Source organism: Pseudophryne corroboree, chromosome 3, assembly GCF_028390025.1.
Source record: "Pseudophryne corroboree isolate aPseCor3 chromosome 3, aPseCor3.hap2, whole genome shotgun sequence".
NCBI lineage: Eukaryota > Metazoa > Chordata > Amphibia > Anura > Myobatrachidae > Pseudophryne > Pseudophryne corroboree.
Genome location: NC_086446.1, coordinates 332,035,892 through 332,061,564, shown reverse-complemented (window position 1 = coordinate 332,061,564; position 25,673 = coordinate 332,035,892). Strand labels below are relative to the sequence as shown.

At 32.4% G+C, this 25,673-nt stretch overlaps 11 non-coding genes across 11 annotated transcripts; all 11 read right to left on the bottom strand.

Annotated features, from left to right (window-relative positions):
• Positions 1-1,830: 1,830 nt before the first annotated feature.
• Positions 1,831-1,903, bottom strand: TRNAP-AGG (transfer RNA proline (anticodon AGG)). Its single transcript has one exon. It is a non-coding gene; the product is annotated as a tRNA-Pro (tRNA).
• A 1,768-nt stretch (positions 1,904-3,671) lies between these two features.
• Positions 3,672-3,744, bottom strand: TRNAP-AGG (transfer RNA proline (anticodon AGG)). Its single transcript has one exon. It is a non-coding gene; the product is annotated as a tRNA-Pro (tRNA).
• Positions 3,745-5,512: 1,768 nt separating this feature from the next.
• Positions 5,513-5,585, bottom strand: TRNAP-AGG (transfer RNA proline (anticodon AGG)). Its single transcript has one exon. It is a non-coding gene; the product is annotated as a tRNA-Pro (tRNA).
• A 2,689-nt stretch (positions 5,586-8,274) lies between these two features.
• Positions 8,275-8,346, bottom strand: TRNAP-AGG (transfer RNA proline (anticodon AGG)). Its single transcript has one exon. It is a non-coding gene; the product is annotated as a tRNA-Pro (tRNA).
• An 849-nt stretch (positions 8,347-9,195) lies between these two features.
• TRNAP-AGG (transfer RNA proline (anticodon AGG)) lies at positions 9,196-9,268 on the bottom strand. Its single transcript has one exon. It is a non-coding gene; the product is annotated as a tRNA-Pro (tRNA).
• A 2,689-nt stretch (positions 9,269-11,957) lies between these two features.
• Positions 11,958-12,029, bottom strand: TRNAP-AGG (transfer RNA proline (anticodon AGG)). The gene has a single exon. It is a non-coding gene; the product is annotated as a tRNA-Pro (tRNA).
• Positions 12,030-12,878: 849 nt separating this feature from the next.
• On the bottom strand, positions 12,879-12,951 carry TRNAP-AGG (transfer RNA proline (anticodon AGG)). Its single transcript has one exon. It is a non-coding gene; the product is annotated as a tRNA-Pro (tRNA).
• A 1,768-nt stretch (positions 12,952-14,719) lies between these two features.
• On the bottom strand, positions 14,720-14,791 carry TRNAP-AGG (transfer RNA proline (anticodon AGG)). Its single transcript has one exon. It is a non-coding gene; the product is annotated as a tRNA-Pro (tRNA).
• An 849-nt stretch (positions 14,792-15,640) lies between these two features.
• On the bottom strand, positions 15,641-15,713 carry TRNAP-AGG (transfer RNA proline (anticodon AGG)). The gene has a single exon. It is a non-coding gene; the product is annotated as a tRNA-Pro (tRNA).
• A 3,609-nt stretch (positions 15,714-19,322) lies between these two features.
• TRNAP-AGG (transfer RNA proline (anticodon AGG)) lies at positions 19,323-19,395 on the bottom strand. The gene has a single exon. It is a non-coding gene; the product is annotated as a tRNA-Pro (tRNA).
• A 4,533-nt stretch (positions 19,396-23,928) lies between these two features.
• Positions 23,929-24,000, bottom strand: TRNAP-AGG (transfer RNA proline (anticodon AGG)). Its single transcript has one exon. It is a non-coding gene; the product is annotated as a tRNA-Pro (tRNA).
• Positions 24,001-25,673: the final 1,673 nt, after the last annotated feature.

The window sequence follows — 25,673 nt, the reverse complement described above, 5'->3', positions numbered from 1 at the left end:
GGATTTGAACCCTGGATTTCTCACACTCTAAACGAGAATCATACCCCTAGACCAACGAGCCAACTGTTCATACTTTTTCATGTATACTAATGAAATTGGAAGTGAAACTGTTGGAATACATTAGTACGTATTTTAAAATACTATCAGATAATAGAACTAAGCACTTTTAAAGAACCTGAGAAAACAGGCTTATCCAGGATATGAACCTGGTGCCTTTTCCACTCAAAGCAAAAATCATACACCCAGACCAACAAGCCACAAGCTAAATAATTTCTTATTCAGATTTTACCATTTTTAAAGTAAAACTCAAATTATTTAATAAAAAAAATGCAATAAGCTGGAAAAAATGATGTTACATTTTAAAAATACCATTACAATTTAAAAATGTATTGGTAGCATAGCTAAAATGTTTCCTTAAGGTATTTTTTTGTCCAAGTATGCATATTTGGAAAGTTCAGTGCCAAGATTTAGGGGTTCCTATAGAGTTTGAACTTTTCTGATAGTTGGAACCTAAGACTTGTCTCATACTGTGTGCAACTTAAGCATACAGACCAAGAAGAAAGAAAAAACAAAAACCTGCAATTAATTGTTGACCTTTTTGTTTGTCAAAAAGAGCCTATTCTTTTAAGCCACTCATTGTTTCTTAGAAAAAAGCAAGGTAAGAGAAAAAACTGTAATTTTATTTTGACAGTTTTTTATTTGTCAAAATGAGACTTCTTTGAAGCCACTCAAGGTTACTTAGACAAAATGGAATCTACAGTATACCCAATATACCACCAAATGGTTGACAGTTTACTAAATATGCATAAGTATATATTTTTTGATGGATTTTCAAAAGCAAAATTCACTTGATGCTTTTGACATCAATCAGATAATGGAACCATGAGATTTAAAAGAACCTGAGAAGATGGGCTCGTCCAGGATTTGAACCATGGACCTCTCGTACCCTAAACGAAAATCATACTCCTAGACCAACGAGCCAACTGCTCATGGTTTTTCATGTATACTAATGAAATTGGAAGTGAAACTGTTGGAATACATTAGTACGTATTTTAAAATACTATCAGATAATAGAACTAAGCACTTTTATAGAACCTGAGAAAACAGGCTTATCCAGGATATGAACCTGGTGACTTTTCCACTCAAAGCAAAAATCATACACCCAGACCAACAAGCCACAAGCTAAATAATTTCTTATTCAGATTTTACCATTTTTAAAGTAAAACTCAAATTATTTAATAAAAAAAATGCAATAAGCTGGAAAAAATGATGATACATTTTAAAAATACCATAACAATTTAAAAATGTATTGGTAGCATAGCTAAAATGTTTCCTTAAGGTAATTTTTTGTCCAAGTATGCATATTTGGAAAGTTCAGTGCCAAGATTTAGGGGTTCCTATAGAGTTTGAACTTTTCTGATAGTTGGAACCTAAGACTTATCTCATACTGTGTGCAACTTAAGCATACAGACCAAGAAGAAAGAAAAAAACAAAAACCTGCAATTAATTGTTGACCTTTTTGTTTGTCAAAAAGAGCCTATTCTTTTAAGCCACTCATTGTTTCTTAGAAAAAAGCAAGGTAAGAGAAAAACCTGTAATTTCATTTTGACAGTTTTTTATTTGTCAAAATGAGACTTCTTTGAAGCCACTCAAGGTTACTTAGACAAAATGGAATCTACAGTATACCCAATATACCACCAAATGGTTGACAGTTTACTAAATATGCATAAGTATTTATTTTTTGATGGATTTTCAAAAGCAAAATTCACTTGATGCTTTTGACATCAATCAGATAATGGAACCATGGGATTTAAAGGAACCGGAGAAGATGGGCTCGTCCGGGATTTTTAACCCGGGACCTCTCGCACCCTAAGCGAGAATCATACCCCTAGACCAACGAGCCAACTGTTCATGCATTTTCATGTATACTAATGAAATTGGAAGTGAAACTGTTGGAATACATTAGTAAGTATTTTAAAATACTATCATATAATAGAACTAAGCACTTTTAAAGAACCTGAGAAAACAGGCTAATCCAGGATATGAACCTGGGGCATTTTCCACCCAAAGCAAAAATCATACACCCAGACCAACAAGCCACAAGCTAAATAATTTCTTATTCAGATTTTAGCATTTTTAAAGTAAAACTCAAATTATTTAATAAAAAAATGCAATAAGCTGGAAAAAAGATGTTACATTTTAAAAATACCATAACAATTTTAAAATGTATTGGTAGCATAGCTAAAATGTTTCCTTAAGGTAAATTTTTGTCCAAGTAGGCATATTTGGAAAGTTCAGTGCAAAGATTTAGGGGTTCCTATAGAGTTTGACCTTTTCTGATAGTTGGAACCTAAGACTTGTCTCATACTGTGTGCAACTTAAGCATACAGACCAAGAAGAAAGAAAAAAACAAAAACCTGCAATTAATTGTTGACCTTTTTGTTTGTCAGAAAGAGCCTATTCTTTTAAGCCACTCATTGTTTCTTAGAGAAAAGCAAGGTGAGAGAAAAAACTGTAATTTCATTTTGACAGTTTTTTATTTGTCAAAATGAGACTTCTTTGAAGCCACTCAAGGTTACTTAGACAAAATGGAATCTACAGTATACCCAATATACCACCAAATTGTTGACAGTTTACTAAATATGCATAAGTATATATTTTTTGATGTATTTTCAAAAGCAAAATTTACTTGATGCTTTTGACATCAATCAGATAATGGAACCATGAGATTTAAAAGAACCTGAGAAGATGGGCTCGTCCAGGATTTGAACCATGGACCTCTCGTACCCTAAACGAAAATCATACTCCTAGACCAACGAGCCAACTGCTCATGGTTTTTCATGTATACTAATGAAATTGGAAGTGAAACTGTTGGAATACATTAGTACGTATTTTAAAATACTATCAGATAATAGAACTAAGCACTTTTATAGAACCTGAGAAAACAGGCATATCCAGGATATGAACCTGGTGACTTTTCCACTCAAAGCAAAAATCATACACCCAGACCAACAAGCCACTAGCTAAATAATTTCTTATTCAGATTTTACCATTTTTAAAGTAAAACTCAAATTATTTAATAAAAAAAATGCAATAAGCTGGAAAAAATGATGTTACATTTTAAAAATACCATAACAATTTAAAAATGTATTGGTAGCATAGCTAAAATGTTTCCTTAAGGTAATTTTTTGTCCAAGTATGCATATTTGGAAAGTTCAGTGCCAAGATTTAGGGGTTCCTATAGAGTTTGAACTTTTCTGATAGTTGGAACCTAAGACTTGTCTCATACTGTGTGCAACTTAAGCATACAGACCAAGAAGAAAGAAAAAAACAAAAACCTGCAATTAATTCTTGACCTTTTTGTTTGTCAAAAAGAGCCTATTCTTTTAAGCCACTCATTGTTTCTTAGAAAAAAGCAAGGTAAGAGAAAAACCTGTAATTTCATTTTGACAGGTTTTTATTTGTCAAAATAAGACTTCTTTGAAGCCACTCAAGGTTACTTAGACAAAATGGAATCTACAGTATACCCAATATACCACCAAATGGTTGACAGTTTACTAAATATGCATAAGTATATATTTTTTGATGTATTTTCAAAAGCAAAATTTACTTGATGCTTTTGACATCAATCAGATAATGGAACCATGGGATTTAAAGGAACCGGAGAAGATGGGCTCGTCCGGGATTTTTAACCCGGGACCTCTCGCACCCTAAGCGAGAATCATACCCCTAGACCAACGAGCCAACTGTTCATGCATTTTCATGTATACTAATGAAATTGGAAGTGAAACTGTTGGAATACATTAGTAAGTATTTTAAAATACTATCATATAATAGAACTAAGCACTTTTAAAGAACCTGAGAAAACAGGCTAATCCAAGATATGAACCTGGGTCATTTTCCACCCAAAGCAAAAATCATACACCCAGACCAACAAGCCACAAGCTAAATAATTTCTTATTCAGATTTTACCATTTTTAAAGTAAAACTCAAATTATTTAATAAAAAAATGCAATAAGCTGGAAAAAAGATGTTACATTTTAAAAATACCATAACAATTTTAAAATGTATTGGTAGCATAGCTAAAATGTTTCCTTAAGGTAAATTTTTGTCCAAGTAGGCATATTTGGAAAGTTCAGTGCAAAGATTTAGGGGTTCCTATAGAGTTTGAAGTTTTCTGATAGTTGGAACCTAAGACTTGTCTCATACTGTGTGCAACTTAAGCATACAGACCAAGAAGAAAGAAAAAAACAAAAACCTGCAATTAATTGTTGACCTTTTTGTTTGTCAGAAAGAGCCTATTCTTTTAAGCCACTCATTGTTTCTTAGAGAAAAGCAAGGTGAGAGAAAAAACTGTAATTTCATTTTGACAGTTTTTTATTTGTCAAAATGAGACTTCTTTGAAGCCACTCAAGGTTACTTAGACAAAATGGAATCTACAGTATACCCAATATACCACCAAATTGTTGACAGTTTACTAAATATGCATAAGTATATATTTTTTGATGTATTTTCAAAAGCAAAATTTACTTGATGCTTTTGACATCAATCAGATAATGGAACCATGAGATTTAAAAGAACCTGAGAAGATGGGCTCGTCCAGGATTTGAACCATGGACCTCTCGTACCCTAAACGAAAATCATACTCCTAGACCAACGAGCCAACTGCTCATGGTTTTTCATGTATACTAATGAAATTGGAAGTGAAACTGTTGGAATACATTAGTACGTATTTTAAAATACTATCAGATAATAGAACTAAGCACTTTTATAGAACCTGAGAAAACAGGCATATCCAGGATATGAACCTGGTGACTTTTCCACTCAAAGCAAAAATCATACACCCAGACCAACAAGCCACTAGCTAAATAATTTCTTATTCAGATTTTACCATTTTTAAAGTAAAACTCAAATTATTTAATAAAAAAAATGCAATAAGCTGGAAAAAATGATGTTACATTTTAAAAATACCATAACAATTTAAAAATGTATTGGTAGCATAGCTAAAATGTTTCCTTAAGGTAATTTTTTGTCCAAGTATGCATATTTGGAAAGTTCAGTGCCAAGATTTAGGGGTTCCTATAGAGTTTGAACTTTTCTGATAGTTGGAACCTAAGACTTGTCTCATACTGTGTGCAACTTAAGCATACAGACCAAGAAGAAAGAAAAAAACAAAAACCTGCAATTAATTCTTGACCTTTTTGTTTGTCAAAAAGAGCCTATTCTTTTAAGCCACTCATTGTTTCTTAGAAAAAAGCAAGGTAAGAGAAAAACCTGTAATTTCATTTTGACAGGTTTTTATTTGTCAAAATAAGACTTCTTTGAAGCCACTCAAGGTTACTTAGACAAAATGGAATCTACAGTATACCCAATATACCACCAAATGGTTGACAGTTTACTAAATATGCATAAGTATATATTTTTTGATGTATTTTCAAAAGCAAAATTTACTTGATGCTTTTGACATCAATCAGATAATGGAACCATGGGATTTAAAGGAACCGGAGAAGATGGGCTCGTCCGGGATTTTTAACCCGGGACCTCTCGCACCCTAAGCGAGAATCATACCCCTAGACCAACGAGCCAACTGTTCATGCATTTTCATGTATACTAATGAAATTGGAAGTGAAACTGTTGGAATACATTAGTAAGTATTTTAAAATACTATCATATAATAGAACTAAGCACTTTTAAAGAACCTGAGAAAACAGGCTAATCCAGGATATGAACCTGGGTCATTTTCCACCCAAAGCAAAAATCATACACCCAGACCAACAAGCCACAAGCTAAATAATTTCTTATTCAGATTTTACCATTTTTAAAGTAAAACTCAAATTATTTAATAAAAAAATGCAATAAGCTGGAAAAAAGATGTTACATTTTAAAAATACCATAACAATTTTAAAATGTATTGGTAGCATAGCTAAAATGTTTCCTTAAGGTAAATTTTTGTCCAAGTAGGCATATTTGGAAAGTTCAGTGCAAAGATTTAGGGGTTCCTATAGAGTTTGAAGTTTTCTGATAGTTGGAACCTAAGACTTGTCTCATACTGTGTGCAACTTAAGCATACAGACCAAGAAGAAAGAAAAAAACAAAAACCTGCAATTAATTGTTGACCTTTTTGTTTGTCAGAAAGAGCCTATTCTTTTAAGCCACTCATTGTTTCTTAGAGAAAAGCAAGGTAAGAGAAAAAACTGTAATTTCATTTTGACAGTTTTTTATTTGTCAAAATGAGACTTCTTTGAAGCCACTCAAGGTTACTTAGACAAAATGGAATCTACAGTATACCCAATATACCGCCAAATTGTTGACAGTTTACTAAATATGCATAAGTATATATTTTTTGATGTATTTTCAAAAGCAAAATTTACTTGATGCTTTTGACATCAATCAGATAATGGAACCATGAGATTTAAAAGAACCTGAGAAGATGGGCTCGTCCAGGATTTGAACCATGGACCTCTCGTACCCTAAACGAAAATCATACTCCTAGACCAACGAGCCAACTGCTCATGGTTTTTCATGTATACTAATGAAATTGGAAGTGAAACTGTTGGAATACATTAGTACGTATTTTAAAATACTATCAGATAATAGAACTAAGCACTTTTATAGAACCTGAGAAAACAGGCATATCCAGGATATGAACCTGGTGACTTTTCCACTCAAAGCAAAAATCATACACCCAGACCAACAAGCCACAAGCTAAATAATTTCTTATTCAGATTTTACCATTTTTAAAGTAAAACTCAAATTATTTAATAAAAAAAATGCAATAAGCTGGAAAAAATGATGTTACATTTTAAAAATACCATAACAATTTAAAAATGTATTGGTAGCATAGCTAAAATGTTTCCTTAAGGTAAATTTTTGTCCAAGTATGCATATTTGGAAAGTTCAGTGCAAAGATTTAGGGGTTCCTATAGAGTTTGAACTTTTCTGATAGTTGGAACCTAAGACTTGTCTCATACTGTGTGCAACTTAAGCATACAGACCAAGAAGGAAGAAAAAAACAAAAACCTGCAATTAATTGTTGACGTTTTTGTTTGTCAAAAAGAGCCTATTCTTTTAAGCCACTCATTGTTTCTTAGAGAAAAGCAAGGTAAGAGAAAAACCTGTAATTTCATTTTGACAGTTTTTTATTTGTCAAAATGAGACATCTTTGAAGCCACTCAAGGTTACTTAGACAAAATGGAATCTACAGTATACCCAATATACCACCAAATGGTTGAGAGTTTACTAAATATGCATAAGTATATATTTTTTGATGGATTTTCAAAAGCAAAATTCACTTGATGCTTTTGACATCAATCAGATAATGGAACCATGGGATTTAAAAGAAACGGAGAAGATGGGCTCGTCCGGGATTTTTAACCAGGGACCTCTCGCACCCTTAGCGAGAATCATACCCCTAGACCAACGAGCCAACTGTTCATGCATTTTCATGTATACTAATGAAATTGGAAGTGAAACTGTTGGAATACATTAGTAAGTATTTTAAAATTCTATCAGATAATAGAACTAAGCACTTTTAAAGAACCTAAGAAAACAGGCTCATTCCAGATATGAACCTGTGGCCTTTTCCACCCAAAGCAAAAATCATACACCCAGACCAACAAGCCACAAGCTAAATAATTTCCTATTCAGATTTTACCATTTTTAAAGTAAAACTCAAATTATTTAATAAAAAAATGCAATAAGCTGGAAAAAAAGATGTTACATTTTAAAAATACAATAACAATTTAAAAATGTATTGGTAGCATAGCTAAAATGTTTCCTTAAGGTAAAATTTTGTCCAAGTAGGCATATTTGGAAAGTTCAGTGCCAAGATTTAGGGGTTCCTTTAGAGTTTGAACTTTTCTGATAGTTGGAACCTAAGACTTGTCTCATACTGTGTGCAACTTAAGCATACAGACCAAGAAGAAAGAAAAAAACAAAAACCTGCAATTAATTGTTGACCTTTTTGTTTGTCAAAAAGAGCCTATTCTTTTAAGCCACTCATTGTTTCTTAGAAAAAAGCAAGGTAAGAGAAAAACCTGTAAATTCATTTTGACAGTTTTTTATTTGTCAAAATGAGACTTCTTTGAAGCCACTCAAGGTTACTTAGACAAAATGGAATCTACAGTATACCCAATATACCACCAAATGGTTGACAGTTTACTAAATATGCATAAGTATTTATTTTTTGATGGATTTTCAAAAGCAAAATTCACTTGATGCTTTTGACATCAATCAGATAATGGAACCATGGGATTTAAAAGAACCGGAGAAGATGGGCTCGTCTGGGATTTGAACCCGGGACCTCTCGCACCCTAAGCGAGAATCATACCCCTATACCAACGAGCCAACTGTTCATGCATTTTCATGTATACTAATGAAATTGGAAGTGAAACTGTTGGAATACATTAGTACGTATTTTAAAATACTATCAGATAATAGAACTAAGCACTTTTATAGAACCTGAGAAAACAGGCTTATCCAGAATATGAACCTGGTGACTTTTCCACTCAAAGCAAAAATCATACACCCAGACCAACAAGCCACAAGCTAAATAATTTCTTATTCAGATTTTACCATTTTTAAAGTAAAACTCAAATTATTTAATAAAAAAAATGCAATAAGCTGTAAAAAATGATGATACATTTTAAAAATACCATAACAATTTAAAAATGTATTGGTAGCATAGCTAAAATGTTTCCTTAAGGTAATTTTTTGTCCAAGTATGCATATTTGGAAAGTTCAGTGCCAAGATTTAGGGGTTCCTATAGAGTTTGAACTTTTCTGATAGTTGGAACCTAAGACTTGTCTCATACTGTGTGCAACTTAAGCATACAGACCAAGAAGAAAGAAAAAAACAAAAACCTGCAATTAATTCTTGACCTTTTTGTTTGTCAAAAAGAGCCTATTCTTTTAAGCCACTCATTGTTTCTTAGAAAAAAGCAAGGTAAGAGAAAAACCTGTAATTTCATTTTGACAGTTTTTTATTTGTCAAAATGAGACTTCTTTGAAGCCACTCAAGGTTACTTAGACAAAATGGAATCTACAGTATACCCAATATACCACCAAATGGTTGACAGTTTACTAAATATGCATAAGTATTTATTTTTTGATGGATTTTCAAAAGCAAAATTCACTTGATGCTTTTGACATCAATCAGATAATGGAACCATGGGATTTAAAGGAACCGGAGAAGATGGGCTCGTCCGGGATTTTTAACCCGGGACCTCTCGCACCCTAAGCGAGAATCATACCCCTAGACCAACGAGCCAACTGTTCATGCATTTTCATGTATACTAATGAAATTGGAAGTGAAACTGTTGGAATACATTAGTAAGTATTTTAAAATACTATCAGATAATAGAACTAAGCACTTTTAAAGAACCTGAGAAAACAGGCTAATCCAGGATATGAACCTGGGTCATTTTCCACCCAAAGCAAAAATCATACACCCAGACCAACAAGCCACAAGCTAAATAATTTCTTATTCAGATTTTACCATTTTTAAAGTAAAACTCAAATTATTTAATAAAAAAATGCAATAAGCTGGAAAAAAGATGTTACATTTTAAAAATACCATAACAATTTTAAAATGTATTGGTAGCATAGCTAAAATGTTTCCTTAAGGTAAATTTTTGTCCAAGTAGGCATATTTGGAAAGTTCAGTGCAAAGATTTAGGGGTTCCTATAGAGTTTGAAGTTTTCTGATAGTTGGAACCTAAGACTTGTCTCATACTGTGTGCAACTTAAGCATACAGACCAAGAAGAAAGAAAAAAACAAAAACCTGCAATTAATTGTTGACCTTTTTGTTTGTCAGAAAGAGCCTATTCTTTTAAGCCACTCATTGTTTCTTAGAGAAAAGCAAGGTAAGAGAAAAAACTGTAATTTCATTTTGACAGTTTTTTATTTGTCAAAATGAGACTTCTTTGAAGCCACTCAAGGTTACTTAGACAAAATGGAATCTACAGTATACCCAATATACCGCCAAATTGTTGACAGTTTACTAAATATGCATAAGTATATATTTTTTGATGTATTTTCAAAAGCAAAATTTACTTGATGCTTTTGACATCAATCAGATAATGGAACCATGAGATTTAAAAGAACCTGAGAAGATGGGCTCGTCCAGGATTTGAACCATGGACCTCTCGTACCCTAAACGAAAATCATACTCCTAGACCAACGAGCCAACTGCTCATGGTTTTTCATGTATACTAATGAAATTGGAAGTGAAACTGTTGGAATACATTAGTACGTATTTTAAAATACTATCAGATAATAGAACTAAGCACTTTTATAGAACCTGAGAAAACAGGCATATCCAGGATATGAACCTGGTGACTTTTCCACTCAAAGCAAAAATCATACACCCAGACCAACAAGCCACAAGCTAAATAATTTCTTATTCAGATTTTACCATTTTTAAAGTAAAACTCAAATTATTTAATAAAAAAAATGCAATAAGCTGGAAAAAATGATGTTACATTTTAAAAATACCATAACAATTTAAAAATGTATTGGTAGCATAGCTAAAATGTTTCCTTAAGGTAAATTTTTGTCCAAGTATGCATATTTGGAAAGTTCAGTGCAAAGATTTAGGGGTTCCTATAGAGTTTGAACTTTTCTGATAGTTGGAACCTAAGACTTGTCTCATACTGTGTGCAACTTAAGCATACAGACCAAGAAGGAAGAAAAAAACAAAAACCTGCAATTAATTGTTGACGTTTTTGTTTGTCAAAAAGAGCCTATTCTTTTAAGCCACTCATTGTTTCTTAGAGAAAAGCAAGGTAAGAGAAAAACCTGTAATTTCATTTTGACAGTTTTTTATTTGTCAAAATGAGACATCTTTGAAGCCACTCAAGGTTACTTAGACAAAATGGAATCTACAGTATACCCAATATACCACCAAATGGTTGAGAGTTTACTAAATATGCATAAGTATATATTTTTTGATGGATTTTCAAAAGCAAAATTCACTTGATGCTTTTGACATCAATCAGATAATGGAACCATGGGATTTAAAAGAAACGGAGAAGATGGGCTCGTCCGGGATTTTTAACCCGGGACCTCTCGCACCCTTAGCGAGAATCATACCCCTAGACCAACGAGCCAACTGTTCATGCATTTTCATGTATACTAATGAAATTGGAAGTGAAACTGTTGGAATACATTAGTAAGTATTTTAAAATTCTATCAGATAATAGAACTAAGCACTTTTAAAGAACCTAAGAAAACAGGCTCATTCCAGATATGAACCTGTGGCCTTTTCCACCCAAAGCAAAAATCATACACCCAGACCAACAAGCCACAAGCTAAATAATTTCTTATTCAGATTTTACCATTTTTAAAGTAAAACTCAAATTATTTAATAAAAAAATGCAATAAGCTGGAAAAAAAGATGTTACATTTTAAAAATACAATAACAATTTAAAAATGTATTGGTAGCATAGCTAAAATGTTTCCTTAAGGTAAAATTTTGTCCAAGTAGGCATATTTGGAAAGTTCAGTGCCAAGATTTAGGGGTTCCTTTAGAGTTTGAACTTTTCTGATAGTTGGAACCTAAGACTTGTCTCATACTGTGTGCAACTTAAGCATACAGACCAAGAAGAAAGAAAAAAACAAAAACCTGCAATTAATTGTTGACCTTTTTGTTTGTCAAAAAGAGCCTATTCTTTTAAGCCACTCATTGTTTCTTAGAAAAAAGCAAGGTAAGAGAAAAACCTGTAAATTCATTTTGACAGTTTTTTATTTGTCAAAATGAGACTTCTTTGAAGCCACTCAAGGTTACTTAGACAAAATGGAATCTACAGTATACCCAATATACCACCAAATGGTTGACAGTTTACTAAATATGCATAAGTATTTATTTTTTGATGGATTTTCAAAAGCAAAATTCACTTGATGCTTTTGACATCAATCAGATAATGGAACCATGGGATTTAAAAGAACCGGAGAAGATGGGCTCGTCTGGGATTTGAACCCGGGACCTCTCGCACCCTAAGCGAGAATCATACCCCTATACCAACGAGCCAACTGTTCATGCATTTTCATGTATACTAATGAAATTGGAAGTGAAACTGTTGGAATACATTAGTAAGTATTTTAAAATACTATCAGATAATAGAACTAAGCACTTTTAAAGAACCTGAGAAAACAGGCTAATCCAGGATATGAACCTGGGGCATTTTCCACCAAAAGCAAAAATCATACACCCAGACCAACAAGCCACAAGCTAAATAATTTCTTATTCAGATTTTACCATTTTTAAAGTAAAAATCAAATTATTTAATAAAAAAAATGCAATAAGCTGGAAAAAAAGAAGTTACTTTTTAAAAATACCATAACAATTTAAAAATGTATTGGTAGCATAGTTAAAATGTTTCCTTAAGGTACATTTTTGTCTAAGTATGCATATTTGGAAAGTTCAGTGCCAAGATTTAGGGGTTCCTATAGAGTTTGAACTTTTCTGATAGTTGGAACCTAAGACTTGTCTCATACTGTGTGCAACTTATGCATACAGACCAAGAAGAAAGAAAAAAACAAAAACCTGCAATTAATTGTTGACCTTTTTGTTTGTCAAAAAGAGCCTATTCTTTTAAGCCACTCATTGTTTCTTAGAAAAAAGCAAGGTAAGAGAAAAAACTGTAATTTCATTTTGACAGTTTTTTATTTGTCAAAATGAGACTTCTTTGAAGCCACTCAAGGTTACTTAGACAAAATGGAATCTACAGTATACCCAATATACCACCAAATGGTTGACAGTTTACTAAATATGCATAAGTATTTATTTTTTGATGGATTTTCAAAAGCAAAATTCACTTGATGCTTTTGACATCAATCAGATAATGGAACCATGGGATTTAAAGGAACCGGAGAAGATGGGCTCGTCCGGGATTTTTAACCCGGGACCTCTCGCACCCTAAGCGAGAATCATACCCCTAGACCAACGAGCCAACTGTTCATGCATTTTCATGTATACTAATGAAATTGGAAGTGAAACTGTTGGAATACATTAGTAAGTATTTTAAAATACTATCATATAATAGAACTAAGCACTTTTAAAGAACCTGAGAAAACAGGCTAATCCAGGATATGAACCTGGGGCATTTTCCACCCAAAGCAAAAATCATACACCCAGACCAACAAGCCACAAGCTAAATAATTTCTTATTCAGATTTTAGCATTTTTAAAGTAAAACTCAAATTATTTAATAAAAAAATGCAATAAGCTGGAAAAAAGATGTTACATTTTAAAAATACCATAACAATTTTAAAATGTATTGGTAGCATAGCTAAAATGTTTCCTTAAGGTAAATTTTTGTCCAAGTAGGCATATTTGGAAAGTTCAGTGCAAAGATTTAGGGGTTCCTATAGAGTTTGACCTTTTCTGATAGTTGGAACCTAAGACTTGTCTCATACTGTGTGCAACTTAAGCATACAGACCAAGAAGAAAGAAAAAAACAAAAACCTGCAATTAATTGTTGACCTTTTTGTTTGTCAGAAAGAGCCTATTCTTTTAAGCCACTCATTGTTTCTTAGAGAAAAGCAAGGTGAGAGAAAAAACTGTAATTTCATTTTGACAGTTTTTTATTTGTCAAAATGAGACTTCTTTGAAGCCACTCAAGGTTACTTAGACAAAATGGAATCTACAGTATACCCAATATACCACCAAATTGTTGACAGTTTACTAAATATGCATAAGTATATATTTTTTGATGTATTTTCAAAAGCAAAATTTACTTGATGCTTTTGACATCAATCAGATAATGGAACCATGAGATTTAAAAGAACCTGAGAAGATGGGCTCGTCCAGGATTTGAACCATGGACCTCTCGTACCCTAAACGAAAATCATACTCCTAGACCAACGAGCCAACTGCTCATGGTTTTTCATGTATACTAATGAAATTGGAAGTGAAACTGTTGGAATACATTAGTACGTATTTTAAAATACTATCAGATAATAGAACTAAGCACTTTTATAGAACCTGAGAAAACAGGCATATCCAGGATATGAACCTGGTGACTTTTCCACTCAAAGCAAAAATCATACACCCAGACCAACAAGCCACTAGCTAAATAATTTCTTATTCAGATTTTACCATTTTTAAAGTAAAACTCAAATTATTTAATAAAAAAAATGCAATAAGCTGGAAAAAATGATGTTACATTTTAAAAATACCATAACAATTTAAAAATGTATTGGTAGCATAGCTAAAATGTTTCCTTAAGGTAATTTTTTGTCCAAGTATGCATATTTGGAAAGTTCAGTGCCAAGATTTAGGGGTTCCTATAGAGTTTGAACTTTTCTGATAGTTGGAACCTAAGACTTGTCTCATACTGTGTGCAACTTAAGCATACAGACCAAGAAGAAAGAAAAAAACAAAAACCTGCAATTAATTCTTGACCTTTTTGTTTGTCAAAAAGAGCCTATTCTTTTAAGCCACTCATTGTTTCTTAGAAAAAAGCAAGGTAAGAGAAAAACCTGTAATTTCATTTTGACAGGTTTTTATTTGTCAAAATAAGACTTCTTTGAAGCCACTCAAGGTTACTTAGACAAAATGGAATCTACAGTATACCCAATATACCACCAAATGGTTGACAGTTTACTAAATATGCATAAGTATATATTTTTTGATGTATTTTCAAAAGCAAAATTTACTTGATGCTTTTGACATCAATCAGATAATGGAACCATGGGATTTAAAAGAACCTGAGAAGATGGGCTCGTCCAGGATTTGAACCCTGGACCTCTCGTACCCTAAACGAGAATCATACCCCTAGACCAACGAGCCAACTGTTCATGGTTTTTCATGTATACTAATGAAATTGGAAGTGAAACTGTTGGAATACATTAGTACGTATTTTAAAATACTATCAGATAATAGAACTAAGCACTTTTATAGAACCTGAGAAAACAGGCTTATCCAGGATATGAACCTGGTGACTTTTCCACTCAAAGCAAAAATCATACACCCAGACCAACAAGCCACAAGCTAAATAATTTCTTATTCAGATTTTACCATTTTTAAAGTAAAACTCAAATTATTTAATAAAAAAAATGCAATAAGCTGTAAAAAATGATGATACATTTTAAAAATACCATAACAATTTAAAAATGTATTGGTAGCATAGCTAAAATGTTTCCTTAAGGTAATTTTTTGTCCAAGTATGCATATTTGGAAAGTTCAGTGCCAAGATTTAGGGGTTCCTATAGAGTTTGAACTTTTCTGATAGTTGGAACCTAAGACTTGTCTCATACTGTGTGCAACTTAAGCATACAGACCAAGAAGAAAGAAAAAAACAAAAACCTGCAATTAATTCTTGACCTTTTTGTTTGTCAAAAAGAGCCTATTCTTTTAAGCCACTCATTGTTTCTTAGAAAAAAGCAAGGTAAGAGAAAAACCTGTAATTTCATTTTGACAGTTTTTTATTTGTCAAAATGAGACTTCTTTGAAGCCACTCAAGGTTACTTAGACAAAATGGAATCTACAGTATACCCAATATACCACCAAATGGTTGACAGTTTACTAAATATGCATAAGTATTTATTTTTTGATGGATTTTCAAAAGCAAAATTCAATTGATGCTTTTGACATCAATCAGATAATGGAACCATGGGATTTAAAGGAACCGGAGAAGATGGGCTCGTCCGGGATTTTTAACCCGGGACCTCTCGCACCCTAAGCGAGAATCATACCCCTAGACCAACGAGCCAACTGTTCATGCATTTTCATGTATACTAATGAAATTGGAAGTGAAACTGTTGGAATACATTAGTAAGTATTTTAAAATACTATCATATAATAGAACTAAGCACTTTTAAAGAACCTGAGAAAACAGGCTAATCCAGGATATGAACCTGGGGCATTTTCCACCCAAAGCAAAAATCATACACCCAGACCAACAAGCCACAAGCTAAATAATTTCTAATTCAGATTTTACCATTTTTAAAGTAAAACTCAAATTATTTAATAAAAAAATGCAATAAGCTGGAAAAAAAGATGTTACATTTTAAAAATACCATAACAATTTTAAAATGTATTGGTAGCATAGCTAAAATGTTTCCTTAAGGTAAATTTTTGTCCAAGTAGGCATATTTGGACAGTTCAGTGCAAAGATTTAGGGGTTCCTATAGAGTTTGAACTTTTCTGATAGTTGGAACCTAAGACTTGTCTCATACTGTGTGCAACTTAAGCATACAGACCAAGAAGAAAGAAAAAAACAAAAACCTGCAATTAATTCTTGACCTTTTTGTTTGTCAGAAAGAGCCTATTCTTTTAAGCCACTCATTGTTTCTTAGAAAAAAGCAAGGTAAGAGAAAAACCTGTAATTTCATTTTGACAGTTTTTTATTTGTCAAAATGAGACTTCTTTGAAGCCACTCAAGGTTACTTAGACAAAATGGAATCTACAGTATACCCAATATACCACCAAATTGTTGACAGTTTACTAAATATGCATAAGTATATATTTTTTGATATATTTTCAAAAGCAAAATTTACTTGATGCTTTTGACATCAATCAGATAATGGAACCATGAGATTTAAAAGAACCTGAGAAGATGGGCTCGTCCAGGATTTGAACCATGGACCTCTCGTACCCTAAACGAAAATCATACTCCTAGACCAACGAGCCAACTGCTCATGGTTTTTCATGTATACTAATGAAATTGGAAGTGAAACTGTTGGAATACATTAGTACGTATTTTAAAATACTATCAGATAATAGAACTAAGCACTTTTATAGAACCTGAGAAAACAGGCATATCCAGGATATGAACCTGGTAACTTTTCCACTCAAAGCAAAAATCATACACCCAGACCAACAAGCCACAAGCTAAATAATTTCTTATTCAGATTTTACCATTTTTAAAGTAAAACTCAAATTATTTAATAAAAAAAATGCAATAAGCTGGAAAAAATGATGTTACATTTTAAAAATACCATAACAATTTAAAAATGTATTGGTAGCATAGCTAAAATGTTTCCTTAAGGTAATTTTTTGTCCAAGTATGCATATTTGGAAAGTTCAGTGACAAGATTTAGGGGTTCCTATAGAGTTTGAACTTTTCTGATAGTTGGAACCTAAGACTTGTCTCATACTGTGTGCAACTTAAGCATACAGACCAAGAAGAAAGAAAAAAACAAAAACCTGCAATTAATTCTTGACCTTTTTGTTTGTCAAAAAGAGCCTATTCTTTTAAGCCACTCATTGTTTCTTAGAAAAAAGCAAGGTAAGAGAAAAACCTGTAATTTCATTTTGACAGTTTTTTATTTGTCAAAATAAGACTTCTTTGAAGCCACTCAAGGTTACTTAGACAAAATGGAATCTACAGTATACCCAATATACCACCAAATTGTTGACAGTTTACTAAATATGCATAAGTATATATTTTTTGATGTATTTTCAAAAGCAAAATTTACTTGATGCTTTTGACATCAATCAGATAATGGAACCATGAGATTTAAAGAACCTGAGAAGATGGGCTCGTCCAGGATTTGAACCATGGACCTCTCGTACCCTAAACGAAAATCATACTCCTAGACCAACGAGCCAACTGCTCATGGTTTTTCATGTATACTAATGAAATTGGAAGTGAAACTGTTGGAATACATTAGTACGTATTTTAAAATACTATCAGATAATAGAACTAAGCACTTTTATAGAACCTGAGAAAACAGGCTTATCCAGGATATGAACCTGGTGACTTTTCCACTCAAAGCAAAAATCATACACCCAGACCAACAAGCCACAAGCTAAATCATTTCTTATTCAGATTTTACCATTTTTAAAGTAAAACTCAAATTATTTAATAAAAAAATGCAATAAGCTGGAAAAAATGATGTTACATTTTAAAAATACCATAACAATTTAAAAATGTATTGGTAGCATAGCTAAAATGTTTCCTTAAGGTAATTTTTTGTCCAAGTATGCATATTTGGAAAGTTCAGTGCCAAGATTTAGGGGTTCCTATAGAGTTTGAACTTTTCTGATAGTTGGAACCTAAGACTTGTCTCATACTGTGTGCAACTTAAGCATACAGACCAAGAAGAAAGAAAAAAACAAAAACCTGCAATTAATTGTTGACCTTTTTGTTTGTCAAAAAGAGCCTATTCTTTTAAGCCACTCATTGTTTCTTAGAAAAAAGCAAGGTAAGAGAAAAACCTGTAATTTCATTTTGACAGTTTTTTATTTGTCAAAATTAGACTTCTTTGAAGCCACTCAATGTTACTTAGACAAAATGGAATCTACAGTATACCCAATATACCACCAAATGGTTGACAGTTTACTAAATATGCATAAGTATTTATTTTTTGATGGATTTTCAAAAGCAAAATTCACTTGATGCTTTTGACATCAATCAGATAATGGAACCATGGGATTTAAAGGAACCGGAGAAGATGGGCTAGTCCGGGATTTTTAACACGGGACCTCTCGCACCCTAAGCGAGAATCATACCCCTAGACCAACGAGCCAACTGTTCATGCATTTTCATGTATACTAATGAAATTGGAAGTGAAACTGTTGGAATACATTAGTAAGTATTTTAAAATACTATCATATAATAGAACTAAGCACTTTTAAAGAACCTGAGAAAACAGGCTAATCCAGGATATGAACCAGGGGCATTTTCCACCCAAAGCAAAAATCATACACCCAGACCAACAAGCCACAAGCTAAATAATTTCTAATTCAGATTTTACCATTTTTAAAGTAAAACTCAAATTATTTAATAAAAAAATGCAATAAGCTGGAAAAAAAGATGTTACATTTTAAAAATACCATAACAATTTAAAAATGTATTGGTAGCATAGCTAAAATGTTTCCTTAAGGTAAAATTTTGGCCAAGTAGGCATATTTGGAAAGTTCAGTGCCAAGATTTAGGGGTTCCTTTAGAGTTTGAACTTTTCTGATAGTTGGAACCTAAGACTTGTCTCATACTGTGTGCAACTTAAGCATACAGACCAAGAAGAAAGAAAAAAACAAAAACCTGCAATTAATTGTTGACCTTTTTGTTTGTCAAAAAGAGCCTATTCTTTTAAGCCACTCATTGTTTCTTAGAAAAAAGCAAGGTAAGAGAAAAACCTGTAATTTCATTTTGACAGTTTTTTATTTGTCAAAATGAGACTTCTTTGAAGCCACTCAAGGTTACTTAGACAAAATGGAATCTACAGTATACCCAATATACCACCAAATGGTTGACAGTTTACTAAATATGCATAAGTATTTATTTTTTGATGGATTTTCAAAAGCAAAATTCACTTGATGCTTTTGACATCAATCAGATAATGGAACCATGGGATTTAAAGGAACCGGAGAAGAGGGGCTCGTCCGGGATTTTTAACCCGGGACCTCTCGCACCCTAAGCGAGAATCATACCCCTAGACCAACGAGCCAACTGTTCATGCATTTTCATGTATACTAATGAAATTGGAAGTGAAACTGTTGGAATACATTAGTAAGTATTTTAAAATACTATCATATAATTGAACTAAGCACTTTTAAAGAACCTGAGAAAACAGGCTAATCCAGGATATGAACCTGGGGCATTTTCCACCCAAAGCAAAAATCATACACCCATACCAACAAGCCACAAGCTAAATAATTTCTAATTCAGATTTTACCATTTTTAAAGTAAAACTCAAATTATTTAATAAAAAAATGCAATAAGCTGGAAAAAAAGATGTTACATTTTAAAAATACCATAACAATTTTAAAATGTATTGGTAGCATAGCTAAAATGTTTCCTTAAGGTAAATTTTTGTCCAAGTAGGCATATTTGGAAAGTTCAGTGCAAAGATTTAGGGGTTCCTATAGAGTTTGAACTTTTCTGATAGTTGGAACCTAAGACTTGTCTCATACTGTTTACAAATTAAGCATACAGACCAAGAAGAAAGAAAAAAACAAAAACCTGCAATTAATTGTTGACCTTTTTGTTTGTCAGAAAGAGCCTATTCTTTTAAGCCACTCATTGTTTCTTAGAGAAAAGCAAGGTAAGAGAAAAAACTTAAATTTCATTTTGACAGTTTTTTATTTGTCAAAATGAGACTTCTTTGAAGCCACTCAAGGTTACTTAGACAAAATGGAATCTACAGTATACCCAATATACCACCAAATGGTTGACAGTTTACTAAATATGCATAAGTACATATTTTTTGATGTATTTTCAAAAGCAAAATTTACTTGATGCTTTTGACATCAATCAGATAATGGAACCATGGGATTTAAAAGAACCTGAGAAGATGGGCTCGTCCAGGATTTGAACCATGGACCTCTCGTACCCTAAACGAAAATCATACTCCTAGACCAACGAGCCAACTGCTCATGGTTTTTCATGTATACTAATGAAATTGGAAGTGAAACTGTTGGAATACATTAGTACGTATTTTAAAATACTATCAGATAATAGAACTAAGCACTTTTATAGAACCTGAGAAAACAGGCTTATCCAGGATATGAACCTGGTGACTTTTCCACTCAAAGCAAAAATCATACACCCAGACCAACAAGCCACAAGCTAAATAATTTCTTATTCAGATTTTACCATTTTTAAAGTAAAACTCAAATTATTTAATAAAAAAAATGCAATAAGCTGGAAAAAATGATGATACATTTTAAAAATACCATAACAATTTAAAAATGTATTGGTAGCATAGCTAAAATGTTTCCTTAAGGTAATTTTTTGTCCAAGTATGCATATTTGGAAAGTTCAGTGCCAAGATTTAGGGGTTCCTATAGAGTTTGAACTTTTCTGATAGTTGGAACCTAAGACTTGTCTCATACTGTGTGCAACTTAAGCATACAGACCAAGAAGAAAGAAAAAAACAAAAACCTGCAATTAATTCTTGACCTTTTTGTTTGTCAAAAAGAGCCTATTCTTTTAAGCCACTCATTGTTTCTTAGAAAAAAGCAAGGTAAGAGAAAAACCTGTAATTTCATTTTGACAGTTTTTTATTTGTCAAAATGAGACTTCTTTGAAGCCACTCAAGGTTACTTAGACAAAATGGAATCTACAGTATACCCAATATACCACCAAATGGTTGACAGTTTACTAAATATGCATAAGTATTTATTTTTTGATGGATTTTCAAAAGCAAAATTCACTTGATGCTTTTGACATCAATCAGATAATGGAACCATGGGATTTAAAGGAACCGGAGAAGATGGGCTCGTCCGGGATTTTTAACCCGGGACCTCTCGCACCCTATGCGAGAATCATACCCCTAGACCAACGAGCCAACTGTTCATGCATTTTCATGTATACTAATGAAATTGGAAGTGAAACTGTTGGAATACATTAGTAAGTATTTTAAAATACTATCATATAATAGAACTAAGCACTTTTAAAGAACCTGAGAAAACAGGCTAATCCAGGATATGAACCTGGGGCATTTTCCACCCAAAGCAAAAATCATACACCCAGACCAACAAGCCACAAGCTAAATAATTTCTAATTCAGATTTTACCATTTTTAAAGTAAAACTCAAATTATTTAATAAAAAAAATGCAATAAGCTGGAAAAAAAGATGTTACATTTTAAAAATACCATAACAATTTTAAAATGTATTGGTAGCATAGCTAAAATGTTTCCTTAAGGTAAATTTTTGTCCAAGTAGGCATATTGGGAAAGTTCAGTGCAAAGATTCAGGGGTTCCTATAGAGTTTGAACTTTTCTGATAGTTGGAACTTAAGACTTGTCTCATACTGTGTGCAACTTAAGCATACAGACCAAGAAGAAAGAAAAAAACAAAAACCTGCAATTAATTGTTGACCTTTTTGTTTGTCAGAAAGAGCCTATTCTTTTAAGCCACTCATTGTTTCTTAGAGAAAAGCAAGGTAAGAGAAAAAACTGTAATTTCATTTTGACAGTTTTTTATTTGTCAAAATGAGACTTCTTTGAAGCCACTCAAGGTTACTTAGACAAAATGGAATCTACAGTATACCCAATATACCACCAAATTGTTGACAGTTTACTAAATATGCATAAGTATATATTTTTTGATGTATTTTCAAAAGCAAAATTTACTTGATGCTTTTGACATCAATCAGATAATGGAACCATGAGATTTAAAAGAACCTGAGAAGATGGGCTCGTCCAGGATTTGAACCATGGACCTCTCGTACCCTAAACGAAAATCATACTCCTAGACCAATGAGCCAACTGCTCATGGTTTTTCATGTATACTAATGAAATTGGAAGTGAAACTGTTGGAATACATTAGTACGTATTTTAAAATACTATCAGATAATAGAACTAAGCACTTTTATAGAACCTGAGAAAACAGGCATATCCAGGATATGAACCTGGTGACTTTTCCACTCAAAGCAAAAATCATACACCCAGACCAACAAGCCACAAGCTAAATAATTTCTTATTCAGATTTTACCATTTTTAAAGTAAAACTCAAATTATTTAATAAAAAAAATGCAATAAGCTGGAAAAAATGATGTTACATTTTAAAAATACCATAACAATTTAAAAATGTATTGGTAGCATAGCTAAAATGTTTCCTTAAGGTAATTTTTTGTCCAAGTATGCATATTTGGAAAGTTCAGTGCAAAGATTTAGGGGTTCCTATAGAGTTTGAACTTTTCTGATAGTTGGAACCTAAGACTTGTCTCATACTGTGTGCAACTTAAGCATACAGACCAAGAAGAAAGAAAAAAACAAAAACCTGCAATTAATTGTTGACCTTTTTGTTTGTCAAAAAGAGCCTATTCTTTTAAGCCACTCATTGTTTCTTAGAAAAAAGCAAGGTAAGAGAAAAACCTGTAATTTCATTTTGACAGTTTTTTATTTGTCAAAATGAGACTTCTTTGAAGCCACTCAAGGTTACTTAGACAAAATGGAATCTACAGTATACCCAATATACCACCAAATTGTTGACAGTTTACTAAATATGCATAAGTATATATTTTTTGATGTATTTTCAAAAGCAAAATTTACTTGATGCTTTTGACATCAATCAGATAATGGAACCATGAGATTTAAAAGAACCTGAGAAGATGGGCTCGTCCAGGATTTGAACCATGGACCTCTCGTACCCTAAACGAAAATCATACTCCTAGACCAACGAGCCAACTGCTCATGGTTTTTCATGTATACTAATGAAATTGGAAGTGAAACTGTTGGAATACATTAGTACGTATTTTAAAATACTATCAGATAATAGAACTAAGCACTTTTATAGAACCTGAGAAAACAGGCATATCCAGGATATGAACCTGGTGACTTTTCCACTCAAAGCAAAAATCATACACCCAGACCAACAAGCCACAAGCTAAATAATTTCTTATTCAGATTTTACCATTTTTAAAGTAAAACTCAAATTATTTAATAAAAAAAATGCAATAAGCTGGAAAAAATGATGTTACATTTTAAAAATACCATAACAATTTAAAAATGTATTGGTAGCATAGCTAAAATGTTTCCTTAAGGTAATTTTTTGTCCAAGTATGCATATTTGGAAAGTTCAGTGCCAAGATTTAGGGGTTCCTATAGAGTTTGAACTTTTCTGATAGTTGGAACCTAAGACTTGTCTCATACTGTGTGCAACTTAAGCATACAGACCAAGAAGAAAGAAAAAAACAAAAACCTGCAATTAATTCTTGACCTTTTTGTTTGTCAAAAAGAGCCTATTCTTTTAAGCCACTCATTGTTTCTTAGAAAAAAGCAAGGTAGGAGAAAAACCTGTAATTTCATTTTGACAGTTTTTTATTTGTCAAAATAAGACTTCTTTGAAGCCACTCAAGGTTACTTAGACAAAATGGAATCTACAGTATACCCAATATACCACCAAATGGTTGACAGTTTACTAAATATGCATAAGTATATATTTTTTTATGTATTTTCAAAAGCAAAATTTACTTGATGCTTTTGACATCAATCAGATAATGGAACCATGGGATTTAAAAGAACCTGAGAAGATGGGCTCGTCCAGGATTTGAACCCTGGACCTCTCGTACCCTAAACGAGAATCATACCCCTAGACCAACGAGCCAACTGTTCATGGTTTTTCATGTATACTAATGAAATTGGAAGTGAAACTGTTGGAATACATTAGTACGTATTTTAAAATACTATCAGATAATAGAACTAAGCACTTTTATAGAACCTGAGAAAACAGGCTTATCCAGGATATGAACCTGGTGCCTTTTCCACTCAAAGCAAAAATCATACACCCAGACCAACAAGCCACAAGCTAAATAATTTCTAATTCAGATTTTACCATTTTTAAAGTAAAACTCAAATTATTTAATAAAAAAAATGCAATAAGCTGGAAAAAAAGATGTTACATTTTAAAAATACCATAACAATTTTAAAATGTATTGGTAGCATAGCTAAAATGTTTCCTTAAGGTAAATTTTTGTCCAAGTAGGCATATTGGGAAAGTTCAGTGCAAAGATTCAGGGGTTCCTATAGAGTTTGAACTTTTCTGATAGTTGGAACCTAAGACTTGTCTCATACTGTGTGCAACTTAAGCATACAGACCAAGAAGAAAGAAAAAAACAAAAACCTGCAATTAATTGTTGACCTTTTTGTTTGTCAGAAAGAGCCTATTCTTTTAAGCCACTCATTGTTTCTTAGAGAAAAGCAAGGTAAGAGAAAAAACTGTAATTTCATTTTGACAGTTTTTTATTTGTCAAAATGAGACTTCTTTGAAGCCACTCAAGGTTACTTAGACAAAATGGAATCTACAGTATACCCAATATACCACCAAATTGTTGACAGTTTACTAAATATGCATAAGTATATATTTTTTGATGTATTTTCAAAAGCAAAATTTACTTGATGCTTTTGACATCAATCAGATAATGGAACCATGAGATTTAAAAGAACCTGAGAAGATGGGCTCGTCCAGGATTTGAACCATGGACCTCTCGTACCCTAAACGAAAATCATACTCCTAGACCAATGAGCCAACTGCTCATGGTTTTTCATGTATACTAATGAAATTGGAAGTGAAACTGTTGGAATACATTAGTACGTATTTTAAAATACTATCAGATAATAGAACTAAGCACTTTTATAGAACCTGAGAAAACAGGCATATCCAGGATATGAACCTGGTGACTTTTCCACTCAAAGCAAAAATCATACACCCAGACCAACAAGCCACAAGCTAAATAATTTCTTATTCAGATTTTACCATTTTTAAAGTAAAACTCAAATTATTTAATAAAAAAAATGCAATAAGCTGGAAAAAATGATGTTACATTTTAAAAATACCATAACAATTTAAAAATGTATTGGTAGCATAGCTAAAATGTTTCCTTAAGGTAATTTTTTGTCCAAGTATGCATATTTGGAAAGTTCAGTGCAAAGATTTAGGGGTTCCTATAGAGTTTGAACTTTTCTGATAGTTGGAACCTAAGACTTGTCTCATACTGTGTGCAACTTAAGCATACAGACCAAGAAGAAAGAAAAAAACAAAAACCTGCAATTAATTGTTGACCTTTTTGTTTGTCAAAAAGAGCCTATTCTTTTAAGCCACTCATTGTTTCTTAGAAAAAAGCAAGGTAAGAGAAAAACCTGTAATTTCATTTTGACAGTTTTTTATTTGTCAAAATGAGACTTCTTTGAAGCCACTCAAGGTTACTTAGACAAAATGGAATCTACAGTATACCCAATATACCACCAAATTGTTGACAGTTTACTAAATATGCATAAGTA